The sequence below is a fragment of the Salmo salar genome, chromosome ssa24 (assembly GCF_905237065.1).
Source record: "Salmo salar chromosome ssa24, Ssal_v3.1, whole genome shotgun sequence".
In the NCBI taxonomy this organism is placed as follows: domain Eukaryota; kingdom Metazoa; phylum Chordata; class Actinopteri; order Salmoniformes; family Salmonidae; genus Salmo; species Salmo salar.
The window spans coordinates 8,033,632-8,048,149 of record NC_059465.1 but is presented as its reverse complement, the minus strand read 5'-3'; the positions used below and the strand labels follow the sequence as shown (position 1 = coordinate 8,048,149).

The following is a 14,518-nucleotide window of genomic DNA, read 5'->3' as shown; positions in this document are numbered from 1 at the left end:
CCTGAGGTTGTAGGGGCGCTGTTGCGCCTTCTTCACCACACTGTCTGTGTGGGTGGACCATTTCAGTTTGTCTGTGATGTGTACACCGAGGAACTAAAACTATTTAGTAAATGCGTCTGCATGCTTCCCATTCGAAACAGTTTGAGCAGTTCGTGCATATATTATGACAACATTTTGTGACATTTTTTTGTTGTTGGTATATTAAAATGAATTTGTTCTATTTTAAGGAAGTGTATACTGGCTACAGCGTCTCAAAATGGACAAACAGTACTATTGCCGCTTTTTTCTCGTTTTTCAAGCGAAGGTCTTTTAAGGGAGTATGCGAACACACTCGTTACCTAGCCGAGTTCGGGTAGGCGCCAGACGAACCGAAGCATGTGGATCCTTAACTCAATTTGAATGCCGACCGGGGTACTGTAGGCTTCCATTAGCAACTAAATGATCCTCATAACTCTACATGTATGCGATGTTTTAATAATTGGTTCAAGGACATACATCTGATGTATTAGAAGAAATTGTTGGTACCATGATTGTCTTTACATTTTTTTTTAACTTATTTACACGAAGATTGACCAAGAAGATTGTCATTTTTCCATTCTCGATAATTGGGGATCCTGTTTTCTGCAAACAATGCCTGCAGTACCTCTGTCGGCCTTGAACTCCCGTGGCTTCAATCAGAGGGGGGCAGTCGTTCTCCCCTGGAGTGGCCTCAGGACCAGGTCCCCACACAACTGTTCCGGGAGGTACCCCCAGAGCCCCACCCATTCTCACCTCTCAACCCCCTGTGACCTAACGCTGCTCTGTGATTGGCTAGAGCCTCCTAGGCCCACTGCCCGATTGGAGAAGAGCTACTGCGGCCAACCCTGTATAACACACTGCAGCTGAGAACACACACACACATACACACACACACACACACACACACATACGAAAACACACATATGTGAACACTAGCTTCTGAAGTGTGTCTGCACCAGTTTTAATGTTCAGACTTGTAACTTTAACTGCAAGCAAAGCCTTTCAAAGGCTACTGCCATTAGCCTACTTATGTTTCAGTTTTCAGCTTCAGGGCAATTTCACGATTGTCCTTCTCACAAACCCTATTCAAACCTCACATCCACAAACACACACACAGTCACAGACACACGCGCGCGCAAACCTGTGGAAGTTTCATTAATTTCTCCCACTCAGTGCCTCGCCACAAGTCACAATCTGCTTAACGTCTCCGCTGTGAAAGGCTCCCTCTCCTCCTTTCCTCCCTCTCTCCTCCCTCTCTCCTCCTCTCTTCCCAGTGGAGAAACAAACCGGTCGGTCTTCAAAATACACGCACGTATTCACGCAAGCCTACAGAGATGCCTTTGACGTGGACCGGAACAAAAGAGCTGCTGTGTGCGTGTGAGAGAGAGAGAGAGAGAGAGAGAGAGAGAGAGAGAGAGAGAGAGAGAGAGAGAGAGAGAGAGAGAGAGAGAGAGAGAGAGAGAGAGAGAGAGAGAGAGAGAGAGAGAGAGAGAGAGGAGAATGGGCCCAGTGGTGACAAATACAAACATCTGGAGGTTAGCTTAGACAAAGAGAAGGATGAGGAAGACAAGAGAAGGAGGGGAGGAAGAGAGGAGAGTACTCAGAGCTACGCACGACCTTGTGCCGGAAAGAGGCTCAGGAAGCACCTACCCACAGGTACCCACAAACATACACACACACTCAATGTATGGAACGTGTGAGCTATATAGGATAATAATAACAAAGCTTCAAGGTTTAATTTCCTCCAGCCATTTGTACTGGCTGAATCTTGGCTGCATGATAGACCCATGGAAGTGTGGTGTCTATACAGTGACCGCCCAGCAGAAGGATACTATGGCTGTGGAGGGTGACTAAATATTATCTTGGCTACAAACGGTTCCTGGTTAAAAAAGTCACACACACACACACACACACACACACACACACACACACACACACACACACACACACACACACACACACACACACACACACACACACACACACACACACACACACACACACACACACACACACACACACACACACACACACACACACACACACACGCATACAGACAGGCAGGCTCCCACGCACACAAAACACACAAAGTTAACTTGGTCACTCAACATAAAATTGGCATGTTATCTGGAGGTAATTTGACCTTGTCGTTATGAGGGTTGTGTTTCAATAACACACAAAGGCCTGGAAACTAAGTCCATTTGTAAATTGAAAAGGGAATTCATTGAGCTAAGAAGCTGGAGGTTAGCCACATGTTTAGAACAATAGGGGTGAAAGACACATACACTGATACGGCCCCTACTGTGTAGCGATATGATCTGTGCCTATTGAAAGAAAGGCAGAGACCGAGAGAGAGAAAGAGAGAGAGCGTAAGCGAGAGAAAGACAGAGTAAGAAAGAGGGAGAGAAATGCTTGCGTGTGTGCATGTGGTGTGTGTGCCTCCTGTTTGAACCCTGGCGGATGGACTCATGTGTCTGAGCTGACGGAGGTATGTGTTTTGTGTGTGAGAGTGAGAGAGAAAGGCAGACAAAGGTATATCAGATAGACTAAGCCCAGATATCTGCTCACATCAAGGAAGTCACGCGCCACTGAGAGACATTCTCTAAACACACACACACACGACTAGGAGACAGGAGCAGAGGACATCGAGAGGACAAGTCTGTCAGTTCACAATTCATACAGCACTACAGACTGAAAGTATAGCTTGTCAAACTACCCTGTTGATCGTACTGACTGCGGTTAAAACCCCCCTCTCCACAATTCTACTCCAAACCTGCCATCACTACATGACATGTCATCAATGACAAAAAAACTAGGATGAGATCGTCTTCAATAATTGGTCATTATAACCAGGAAGTGTGAGCCCAGTCTAATTGGTACGTGAGGCTGGCTAGGGGGTGATCCAGAGGGGTGGCTAGGGCCATACAGTCTGGAAGATGGAGAATTTAGCATTTTTCAAACACCTGAAACAGCTTTTCCTGCAATCGAGAGCCATAATCATTATGCTTAATTCAAAAATATGTATATTTTTCTGAATATCTAAGCATACCTCTTGAGCTGTCCTGATGGGTGGGTCTTTTTTTAAAGAAACTAAATATGCTTTTATGCATCTTAGCTAAAATCTGGGTAAAAGATTGAAAGGAATGTGAGTCTTATTCAGTACATTTAGTTATGGCTTGCTTTTTCTAAAGTCTACCAACCTTGCCAGCAGGCATGCTAGCTAAAATAGTTAGCCAAGCTAACTACTTAGCCAAGCTAACTACTTTAACTTGATTGATAGCCTGAAATGGCTTCTTGGTAGCTAGTTATGAGGTTAGGAGATTAAAAACCTATCTGGAGTAGCTAAAAGCCAACTTCATAAAATTGCTAGGTGGCAAGTAGTATTACAGAGAAACAAAAATCTGAGGGGGGCACGTTCCCCTGTGCCCCCTATGGGCATGACGCCTCCGTGCTGAGTCACAGAGAGAAGACCAGGTAGAACTGGACTCTGATACATCATCATCAGCTCAATTCAATTAGGATGAAGATGCCATTTTCTCTATTCTCCTATATCCATCAGAGAAGTGATCCACACAGACAGAAGCTTCTCATAGCGTAACATCATCATGCATACAACCACAGCCAATTTACCAGAGGAAAATAACACATGATATTCTGACGGAAAAAGCACAGACGTGCGTTCAATTCAGACTTGGATTCTATGACATGTCTGGCATAATGGGTCGTGGTTTGGAACGTGCGTGTCTGTGTGTGCGTGTTTGGTTTGCTTCCAGTTTTCCAGCCTGTCTTTGACTAGAGAGCACCTGACCACAGAGGAAGCTGGGAAATGGGGTGTCCATGTTTGATCTCTGTGTGTGGTATGTATCAATCTGGACTGTGTCCCAAACCGCGCTGTATACCCTTTATAGTGCACTACTTTTGACCAGAACCATATGGGCCCTGATATAGCAACAAGATCTCACAGTTTTACCTATTTGACTTCAGATTCCGACGTTTGTTCACTGTTTCTCCAAACGTTACATTTTGAAGTTTCTCCAAATGTGAAATTTTGACGGTTAAGTTTTGGGATAGGGTTACAACAGAAATAACTTGACAGTTAAGTTTAGGCATTCATTCTAAATGTTAAGTTAAGGGTTAAGGTTTGGGATAGAGGGGAAAAAAGCAGTGGGATTGAACACGTGACCCTCGGAGAGTCAGAGCTTGCGACTTACGCTCATCCCACACCCGAATAGTAGAATTCACAAGGCACAATTTCAAAATGTGCTTGTGCATCAACAGTTTATCTCGTATTATGTAAGTCACAGAGAGTCACTCAATAGCTCATGTCAGCAAAAACATTTTAGATTGTAAGTTAGTCTTGCGTACAGCTATCTAAACTTGTAGTAATCATGGTTGAATTACCGACCGGGGGGCCCCCATTGATTTTCGTAGTCACTCTCACTCAGATATCATATTCAAAACTGCAAACATTTCACTCTACCCTATGACAAAAAGCAGTAGAATTGCATGAAGTTTGTTATAAAATTGCTACATTTTATCTCTGCCCCATGGCAAAATATGTAGAATTAACTGTAAAACTTTACATTTAGCTTAGGGCCCCCAAAAGGCTAGGGCCGGCTCTGACTGCATGTGTGCATATGGATGTGGGTACGCAGACCCGCGAACCATTGCAGTCCCCCATGATGAGTTCAGATTTTGTGGCCTCCACCTCCATCAAAGTTCCCTGAGTTAGACTGTCTGAGTTAGACTGTTGAGTTAGACTGCCTGAGTTAGACTGCCTGAGTTAGACTGCCTGAGTTAGACTGCCTGAGTTAGACTGCCTGAGTGCCAGCACATGCGCACACAGATACACACACTCAGATCTCAAAGACATGTAGTTATTGGATTAATGTGCGGGAAGCATAATCCCTGGCGTCTATGAACCCAGTAACATAAAGCTCTCATTACTCTGTCTGTGTGTGTGCGTGTGTATGTATGTTTATACAACGGGTGGGTCCAATCCTGGATGCGGATTGGTTAAAACCGCATTCCAGCCGGTGTCTATTCCACAAGTTACCACCGGCTAAAGCTATGACCTTAAAATGCATATTTACTCTGTTCCATCTGACTGCGCAATCCACTGTCTCATCAGCCCAGGCAGGGAAGTTATAAACTTGATCTCCACTATAGAAAGCAATTTGTTTAAACAAACATCTCATTTTCAACAGCAGAGATTTGTATAAACCCCACTGTCTGTCTTTCCGACATTTGCAACATTGTTTCAATATTCAAATTCGATCTCCAGCTGACCCATAGTAATGAACGTGTCGGGGTCGGGAGTCGGGACGAGACAGACAGGCAGGCAGCGTTTCTCAGCCAGTCGAAATCATGAATCAGCTGGCATCATTTTTATGGATATATACAAAGAAATGTCCTTGAAAAAAGGCCAAACGAAACGAAGTGCAGCTAGTTTGCAGTCTTTCCAGCTTCAGTTTAAAGTTATTGTGTTAGCTGTGTTGTTGGCTAGCTCCTCTGAACAACAGTATCCTAACGAGAGAGCACATTTTCTATGCCAGGAGAAATCATGCCTCATTAGCTCATTGTTATGCATCCAAAGAAATGTCGCTAGAAAACAGCTTAAACAAATGCAGCTACTGTTGTTATTCTGGCTGCACTGTTTGACGTGACTGTAAGTTAGCCACAGTTGGCTAGCTACCAACAAGGGATAAGAACGTTGCCAGCCAGTATGGCAATGGAACATTTAGAACGAACGACTGGGTCGTGTCCATAGATACAGAACAAAAAGACTTAACGACTGGGTCACGTCCATAGATACAGAACAAAAAGACTTAACGACTGGGTCGCGTCTCTGGCAACCGAACCAATAGAACGAACGACCAGCCGGCTTGGGTAGCAACCCTAGATATGTGTCGGGACTATATCTTGTGGAAGGATGAAATAGTATGAATAAACTCATCCAAATAATATTTTTTTAATGAAAATATGTCAATCATTGTTTGAATATGTTGGTAACCCGTTGTATAAAAGTGATCATGTCCTTGAAGCCAGTGTTTGGAGGATATATTGGCATGGTTTGCCCGGCTCGAGACGAACACACCTATGCAAATATATCCTCCAAACACCGGCTTCTCTGGCATTATCACTTAAGTTTATCAGGGTTGGGCTCAATTCTGAATTTTGGAAAAGACTCCCATCGAAATTAGAATTAAATTGGCCACACACCACAGGAAGTAGAATTTAATTCAGTGCAATTCAAATAAATTCCACTCAGTCATAGAACATGAATTTCATTGAATCTGACAGATCACACTTCTACATTCCAAATAATATATATCAATTTTCTCTTGAAACAATGTTCATATACTCTTTTGACCTTAGAATAGAATGCTTAGAATAGCCAATTATATTTCCATCAACCATTTAATTTGTTTGGCTTTATTTTTGAATGGCTCAGGGTTCACCTGAGGGTTAAACTAATGCATTCTGGGAAATGTATTATTTTCCCCATATTGAACAAAATTCAAGTGATTAATGAAATATAATAACTTAGAATATTCGCATACAGGTTTTGTTTTCCTTGGGGCAGCAGGAAACCTTGAGGTTAAGAGTGTCGGGCCAGTAACCGAAAAGTCTGGTTCAAATCCACGTGCCAACTAGGTGAAAAATCTATCAATGTGCCCTTCAGCAAAGCACTTAACCCTAATTGCTCCTGTAAGTCACTCTGGATAAAGCTGTCTGCTAAATGACTAAAGTGTAATCATTAACGTTAACAGTGTATCCTGAAAATCTATTGTTTCAACAATATTTGATATGCATGTATTTAATGTCATTTTTGATGTTTTATGTACAAAACTGATATTTGTATAGAATAGAAGGCGTTTGAATTTCATTTAATTTCACTTAATTCCATTGCATTTCCTTTAATTCAAATTGCAATTCTGTATCCTGTTTACTACTTCAATTCAAGAATTCTAAACTAAATTCTGAATTAAGCCCTACCCTGGTGTGTGGTGTGTGTGTGTGTGTGTGTGTGTTTATGTGTGTGTGTGAGAGGGTTGAGGGGGCTAATTACGTCAGGGCAGTCTGAGGGTCCTGTGAGCTTCTCAATCATTACCAGCACAGACATGTTTTAGCACTCAGTCCACCCCAGTCACACACACACACACACACACACACACACACACACACACACACACACACACACACACACACACACACACACACACACACACACACACACACACACACACACACACACACACACACACACACACACACTACACACGGTACCCCATGAAAGCCTATGAATGTGGTGATGCCTGAATCACCCCTTTAGGTTTTATGTGAAAGTATTGATTCAGATTCCCACAGAAGACTGACTGCTTTACAGGGAGCATGACTCAAAACACACAATGTCATTTACCCAACCACTCTCTGTCCTATACAATTAACTATGTGTCAATTGGTGTTTGGTATAAATCCAATGTGAACTCTTCTGAGTGAGCTGTTGAATAGACACAGATGTTACCTCAGTGTATGTGTGGGTTTGTGTGTTTACCTCCGTTTCCCTCTGATATCTTTTCCGTGCTTGATAGAAAGACTAACACAGCTGCATTTTAGTGAAATGTTTCACCATTGTGTGTGTGTATTCCTGGGAGAGTCATAAAGCACAAAGTGGCATTATACTGAGCGACTGCCAGACGTTAAATGACATGTCAGGATGGGCACACATCACTACAGGGAGTCTCACACACACACACACACACACACACACACACACACACACACACACACACACACACACACACACACACACACACACACACACACACACACACACACACACACACACACACACACGTCTCCTGTGGAGTGATGAGACAGGTAGTGAGCTTCAAATGCGCCCCCAAAACCAGACCTACTGCTGAGTGATAAATGAGACAAATACATCACAGGCAGGTAGCTACCTCTATCTTTCGTTCTATCTTTCCGTCTCTTTCTCTCTCTGGATCTTTCAACTCTCTGTCTAGATCCATACTTTCTTTCAATCTCACTCTCTCTGACAGTCTGTCCGTACTATAAAACACTGGACCTTTAATTTCGGCATACAGTGATACATATTATGCCTTTTGCACACATCCCTTTTACGTTCCTGCAAATAACATTCCATTAATGATAGGCCCTACTTTTTAAAGGCCAGACTCTGGAGTGTGATAAAGAGGAAGGTGCTGTACCAATTACCAACGTACATAAAGCATACGTCTACGCAGTTCAAATAAAACCGGCTTCTTTACAGTTTAGTGTGTGTGTGTGTGTGTGTGTGTGTGTGTGTGTGTGTGTGTGTGTGTGTGTGTGTGTGTGTGTGTGTGTGTGTGTGTGTGTGTGTGTGTGTGTGTGTGTGTGTGTGTGTGTGTGTGTGTGTGAGTAAACTGACTCAAGAAATCAGCATCGGATTGATTTACGGTTTATAAGGCCAGGCCTGACACAAGTGTCCCATTGAGGCACACACACGCTCAAGAGATTCCTAGCCAAACGTGTAATGCTAAATCAACAGATTCTTATTGGGGTGAAGTGTGTTATATATGAGAGATGAGTGAAACGGACGTTGTTCTAACATTAGGGAAGCCTCTCGGCCCTCGGCTTCCCATGCAACAGTATCCTCTAGTCAATGGACCATTGTCCGGGCCACTGCTGCAATGGAAAGAGTCAACTAAGAGGAGAGGAGAGAGAGACTTCTGTTATCTACAGCTTTGTGCATACTGCTAATATGTTTGATAAGGGTATATTTCACCGCACTTGCAATGGAAGGAGATGTTTTATTCTCTCTTTCTTTGTATTTCTCTCTCTTTATCTCTCTCTCCCTTGCTCTCGCTCTCTCTCTACCTCACGTTAATCTAAGCTGAGAGGAATCTTTCCCTCTGGTGTGTTTTGTGGAATGCAGTAATCCACTCTCCTGTGGTTGTGTGTGTGTGTGTGCGTGTGCGTGCGTGCGTGCGTATGTGTATAATAGGAAGCACATGACTCCATGGTGGTGTCCCCTCCCCTCCCCTCCACCCCTCCTAACCATAACCCTTCGAATGCTCTGTTCAGGTGGGTCACGGTACGGTCTGAGGAATACTGGGTGCACATGGATCGGGCACGCAACATGGGATCACAGGGGTAGACATACCCCTGATCTGTCTACCAACCTCAGACCAGGTTGGGGCATAATTCACGCCATTGAATTACTTTAGAGTTGTAAATCTGTCATTCTTTACCTCACGCCATCGGAGACCAGGCTGATAACCCAGTGTCTGGTAATGCAGGGGCCAACGTGTCAGTAATAGATTGGGTTGTCGTCTTTCAGACATGCACATAGATGTTAGAGCTACCCTAGTACCGTAATGCAATTAAAAGATGCACTTCTGAGCTATATTGTTCAAGTCACACAATAGACTTTTAACTGATATCCACCAAACTCTGTAAATATATACCAGTCCCTGACAACACAACCCAATAACATCACCATAGTAGCAACTACAAACGTCATCTCCCCAACAACCACAGGCCTTGTGTGTGTTTGTTAGTTTGTTCGTGTGTGTGTGTGTAGTGTTGCAGGTCCAGCAGACGTCGTACTGTCTTTCATCAGAGGAGTCTAGCCAGGATAGGGGTCCTAGCTGGCCCTAGCAGCAGACCGCACATTCTTTAGTAGGCTTCTGCACGGCCTGATGCTGAGACAAATCAGAACCAGACAGCACTGTTAGACTAATGGCGCACACACACAATAGTGACGCGCATTGACTCATAAGCCGCAGTCCCCGCGGTTATATCTGCGGGGCGGATGAAGGGATGAAGGGCAGTTGGGTGGCGGGCGGGTTGAATAAAGAGAAAACAATGTACCAATAATCCATAAAGGTATAATTATTGTGCAATTCATATCTATAGGCCACTACACTGAGGTTTTCTTTCATTATTTGTATCTGCTGTTAGTAAGTAGCCTAAGACGCAGCTTTAGGGCCTAACAATGCAAATAGTCCCGGTAGCCATTTGATTAGCTGTTCAGGAGTCTTATGGCTTGGGGGTAGAAGCTGTTAAGAAGCCTTTTGGACCTAGACATTGCGCTCCGGTAACACGTGCCGTGCGGAAGCAGAGAGAACAGTATATGACTAGGGTGGCTGGAGTCTTTGGCAATTTTTAGGGCCTTCCTCGGACACTGTCTTATATAGAGGTCCTGGATGGCAGGAAGCTTGGCCCCAGTGATGTACTGGGCCGTACGCACTACCCTCTGTAATGATTTGCTGTCGGAAGCCGAGCAGTTGCCATACCAGGCAGTGATGCTCTCGATGGTGCAGCTGTAGAACTTTTTGAGGATCTGAGGACCCATGCCAAATCCTTTCAGTCTCCTGAGGGGGAATAGGCGTTGTTGTGCACTCTTCACGACTGTCTTGATGTGTTTGGACCATGATAGTTTGTTGGTGAAGAGGACACCAAGGAACTTGAAGCTCTCAACCTGCTCCACTACAGCCCCGTCGATGAGAATGGGGGCGTGCTCGGTCCTCCTTTTCCTGTAATCCACAATCATCTCCTTTGTCTTGATCACGTTGAGGGAGAGATTGTTATCCTGGCACCACACACGGTTGTCGGTGATCTGGCCTACCACTGTTGTGTCGTCGGCAAACTTAATGATAGTGTTGGAGTCGTGCTTGGCCATGCAGTTATGGGTGAACAGAGAGTACAGGAGAGGACTGAGCGCGCACCCCTAACGGGCCCCCGTGTTCAGGATCAGCGTGGCAGATGTGTTGTTACCTACCCTTACCACCTGGGGGCACCCCGTCAGGAAGTCCAGGATTCAGTTTCAGAGGGAGGTGTTTAGTCCCAGGGTCCTTACCTTAGTGATGAGCTTTGAGGGCACTGTGGTGTTGAACGCTGAGCTGTAGTCAATGAATAGCACTCTCACATAGGTGTTCCTTTTGTCGAGGTAGGAAAGAACAGTGTGTAGTGCAATAGAGATTGCATCATCTGTGTATCTGTTGGGGTGGTATGCAAATTGGAGTGGGTCTAGGGTTTCTGGGATAATAGTATTGATGTGAGCCATGACCAGCCTTTCAAAGCACTTCATGGCTACAGATGTGAGTGCTACGGGTCGGTAGGCATTTAAACAGGTTACCTTGGTGTTCTTGGGCACAGGGACTATGGTGGTCTGCTTGAAACAGGTTGGTATTACAGACTCGGTCAGGGAGAGGTTGAAAATGTCAGTGAAGACACCTGCCAGTTGGTCAGTGCATGCTCAGAGTACACGTCCTGATAATCCATCTGGCTCTGCGGCCTTGTGAATGTTGACCTGTTTAAAGGTCTTACTCACATCGGCTACAGAGAGCGTGATCACACAGTCGTCCGGAACAGCTGATGCTCTCATGCATGCTTTGTGTTGCTTGCCTCGAAGCGAGCATCTGGTAGGCTCGTGTCACTGGGCAGCTCGCAGCTGTGCTTCCCTTTGTAGTCCGTAATAGTTTGCAAGCCCTGCCACATCCGACGAGCGTCGAAGCCGGTGAGGTACAATTCAATCTTAGTCCTGTATTGACGCTTTGCCTGTATGATGGTTTGTCGGAAGGGCATAGCAGGATTTCTTAAAAGAGTCCTGCTCCTTGAAAGTGGCAGCTCTAGCCTTTAGCTCAGTGTGGATGTTGCCTGTAATCCATGGCTTCTGGTTGGGGTATGTACATACGGTCACTGTGGGGACGATGTCATCGATGCACTTATTGATGAAGCCAGTGACTGATGTGGTGTACTCCACAACACCATCGGAAGAATCCTGGAACACATTACAGTCTGTGCTAGCAAAACAGTCCTGTAGCTTAGCATCTGCGTCATCTCACCACATCCGTATTGAGCAAGTCACTGGTGCTTCCTGCTTTAGTTTTTGCTTGTAAGCAGGAATCGGGAGGATAAAATTATGGTCAGATTTGCCAAATGGAGGGCGAGGGAGAGCTTTGTAAAGGTGGTCTAAAGCTTTTTTTAAATGGATTTAAAGTCCCCGGCCACTAGGAGTGCCGTCTCTGGATTGAGTTTCTCTTTGAATTTATTTTATTTTTACAGGGACAGTGCACATTAATCAACATTTCAGTAAAAGTGTCGGTTTTAGCCAGCCGGCTAATTTTCAACCGCAGTCCCTGGGCAGGTTATTAAAAACAATTATAATATAGACAATCATTGAGCAGTGAGCACATGCAGCCTAAACAGGCTGCCTAAATGTCCTCAGTGGGGTAATTGGTATTACCAAAAAGAAATACAAAAACTTTGGCTGCCATGCCATTCTAAAGAGGCTTATTCTACCAGTAAGATGGGAAGATTATTCCAGTTACTTAGATCTGCTTTCATATTGTTGAGTAATGGATTTAAGTTATCTTTATATATTTTTTGTTTGTTGTCACTTATTAAGCATCCTAAGTGTTTAATATTTTTGTGGTATAAATGATTGCTGTAGATACTGTATATTTCTTTTTTCCTATTGCCATTATTTAAGAAAGAATCCACGTTAATTTTATATCCTGAGACTTTTTGGTATTCTGAAAACATTTTTAGCAAAGAGGGCATTGAGTTTTCAGTATTGGTCAGGTATATCAGGCGATCATTTTCAAATAAGTTTAGTTTATATTCATGTTTACCAATACTGGTACCTGTTATATTTGGGTCCTGTCTAATTCTTTCTGCAAGCGGTGCAATTGCCAGTGCAAACAGGAGTGGGGTGAGGGAACATCCCTGTCTTGTGCCCCTTTCTAAAGTGATTTTTATCAGATAATGTATTATTTGTTTATATTTTTGCTTTAGAACAGTTACATAACATTTCTATTAAATGTATTATTTTATCTGGAAAGTTGAAAGCTTCCAAAGTTTTGAATAGAGAAGGCCATTCAAGACAGTCAAAAGCCTTTTTGGCATCAACGGCCATTATTGATCAATCTATGTCTTGTTTCTTTGCGTATTGTATTAAACTGAAACATGTTCTTGTATTTGTTTGTAAGTGTCTATTTTTAATAAACCCTGTTTGATTGATATGTATCAAGTCTGGGAAGACTTTTGATATTGTATTGCTTATAAGCTTTGTTATTATTTTATTGTCACAATTGGGGGTCTATAATCAGAAGGGGACTCTCCAGATTTTCCTAGTTTTAGTATAACTGAAATAATGTTTGATACATAGAACTAGGAAGTACTGATTTGAGTGACATGTTTGTTGTCATTTGTGTAAAATGTTGAATAGAATTTTATGGGAAAGCCATCCATTCCATGACACATCTTTTGAACGTCAACATTTTAACAGTCTAATGCATACATTTCATACAGTATTTGCAATCGCAATAATACTAATTTTAAATGCATTTCAAAAGAACAGAATGGCATATTTTGAGTTGAAATATATTACTGTGCTTTGAGTGTTGCGAGTTCACGTTGGGAGCGCATGGAATCGTGGTAATTCTGCCAAAAAGTTATATTTTGAAATAGAGTTCAGAGTTTAAGAATCTTTCTGATAGAATATAGACATCAAAATGTTTACCTGCCTCTGTCACTTTCAAGCTGCGCTGTTCATCAGATTCTTGATATGCAATTTAACAATTGATAATATTCTCACCCATCATTTAAAGACTTGTCTTTTGGCTCAACCCCAAAAAAAACATTCAGGAAAACAGCTAACTTCATGCATTTCAACACATTTTGCCATGGGGCAGAGAGACAAATGTACAGTTTTATAATACTGTTGTACACATTTTGTCACGAGGCTTAGAGACAATCGTGCAGTTTCAATGCAAATTTACTGCAATTCTACACATTCTGCCATTTTGATGGGCCATCAGTTACGTAGGCTGCCTGCCAGTGAGTGATTTGCGGTGAATGAGGGGTGGGGGGGGGGGGGGAATGTATGTCCTCTTAAAACTACTCATAACACAAATTTGGTTTGTGATATTAAGATTCTAACAATGATAGTGTGTTATATAGACATATTTAGTAAAAGTCAAGGACGGGGGAGGGCATGACTTTAAAACAGTACATTTGTTTTGAGTCAACATGATTCTCTCGGCTCTCCTAGTGTTAACACATATCAGCCCCATTATAAACACGTCACGACCACTGCAAAGAAACGCTGTCTAGTCTTACTCAACTCAACTGTGGTGATGTCACAGTTTACATAGAGGTCACCATGCTATATTTAAGCAATAAATATATTTAAGCTCCTATAAGTCGCTCTGGATAAGAGCGTTTGCTAAATGACTCAAATGTAAATGTAAGAAGTGGTACATTCATTCACTGTTGACTTGACTTCAGTAGGCAGCCGTGGGAGGGGGCCGATATGCATAGCGCCTGCTGCTATGGCAATCTGTAAACGGTGGTGTGTGTTATATAGGACAGGTCGTCACCTAGATGTGAATGAGTTGATATTGTGTTGGTTGGAGACTAATTTCCACCATTTTCCCTCAGTCTCTGGAACATTCCCAAGCAGTGTACAGCAAGAAGATTTACCACA

General features: G+C 43.2%; 1 protein-coding gene across 5 annotated transcripts in view; it reads right to left on the bottom strand.

Annotated features, from left to right (window-relative positions):
* Positions 1-14,518, bottom strand: part of aopep (aminopeptidase O (putative)) — a 114,618-nt gene that overhangs the window by 22,813 nt on the left and 77,287 nt on the right. The window lies entirely within an intron of this gene.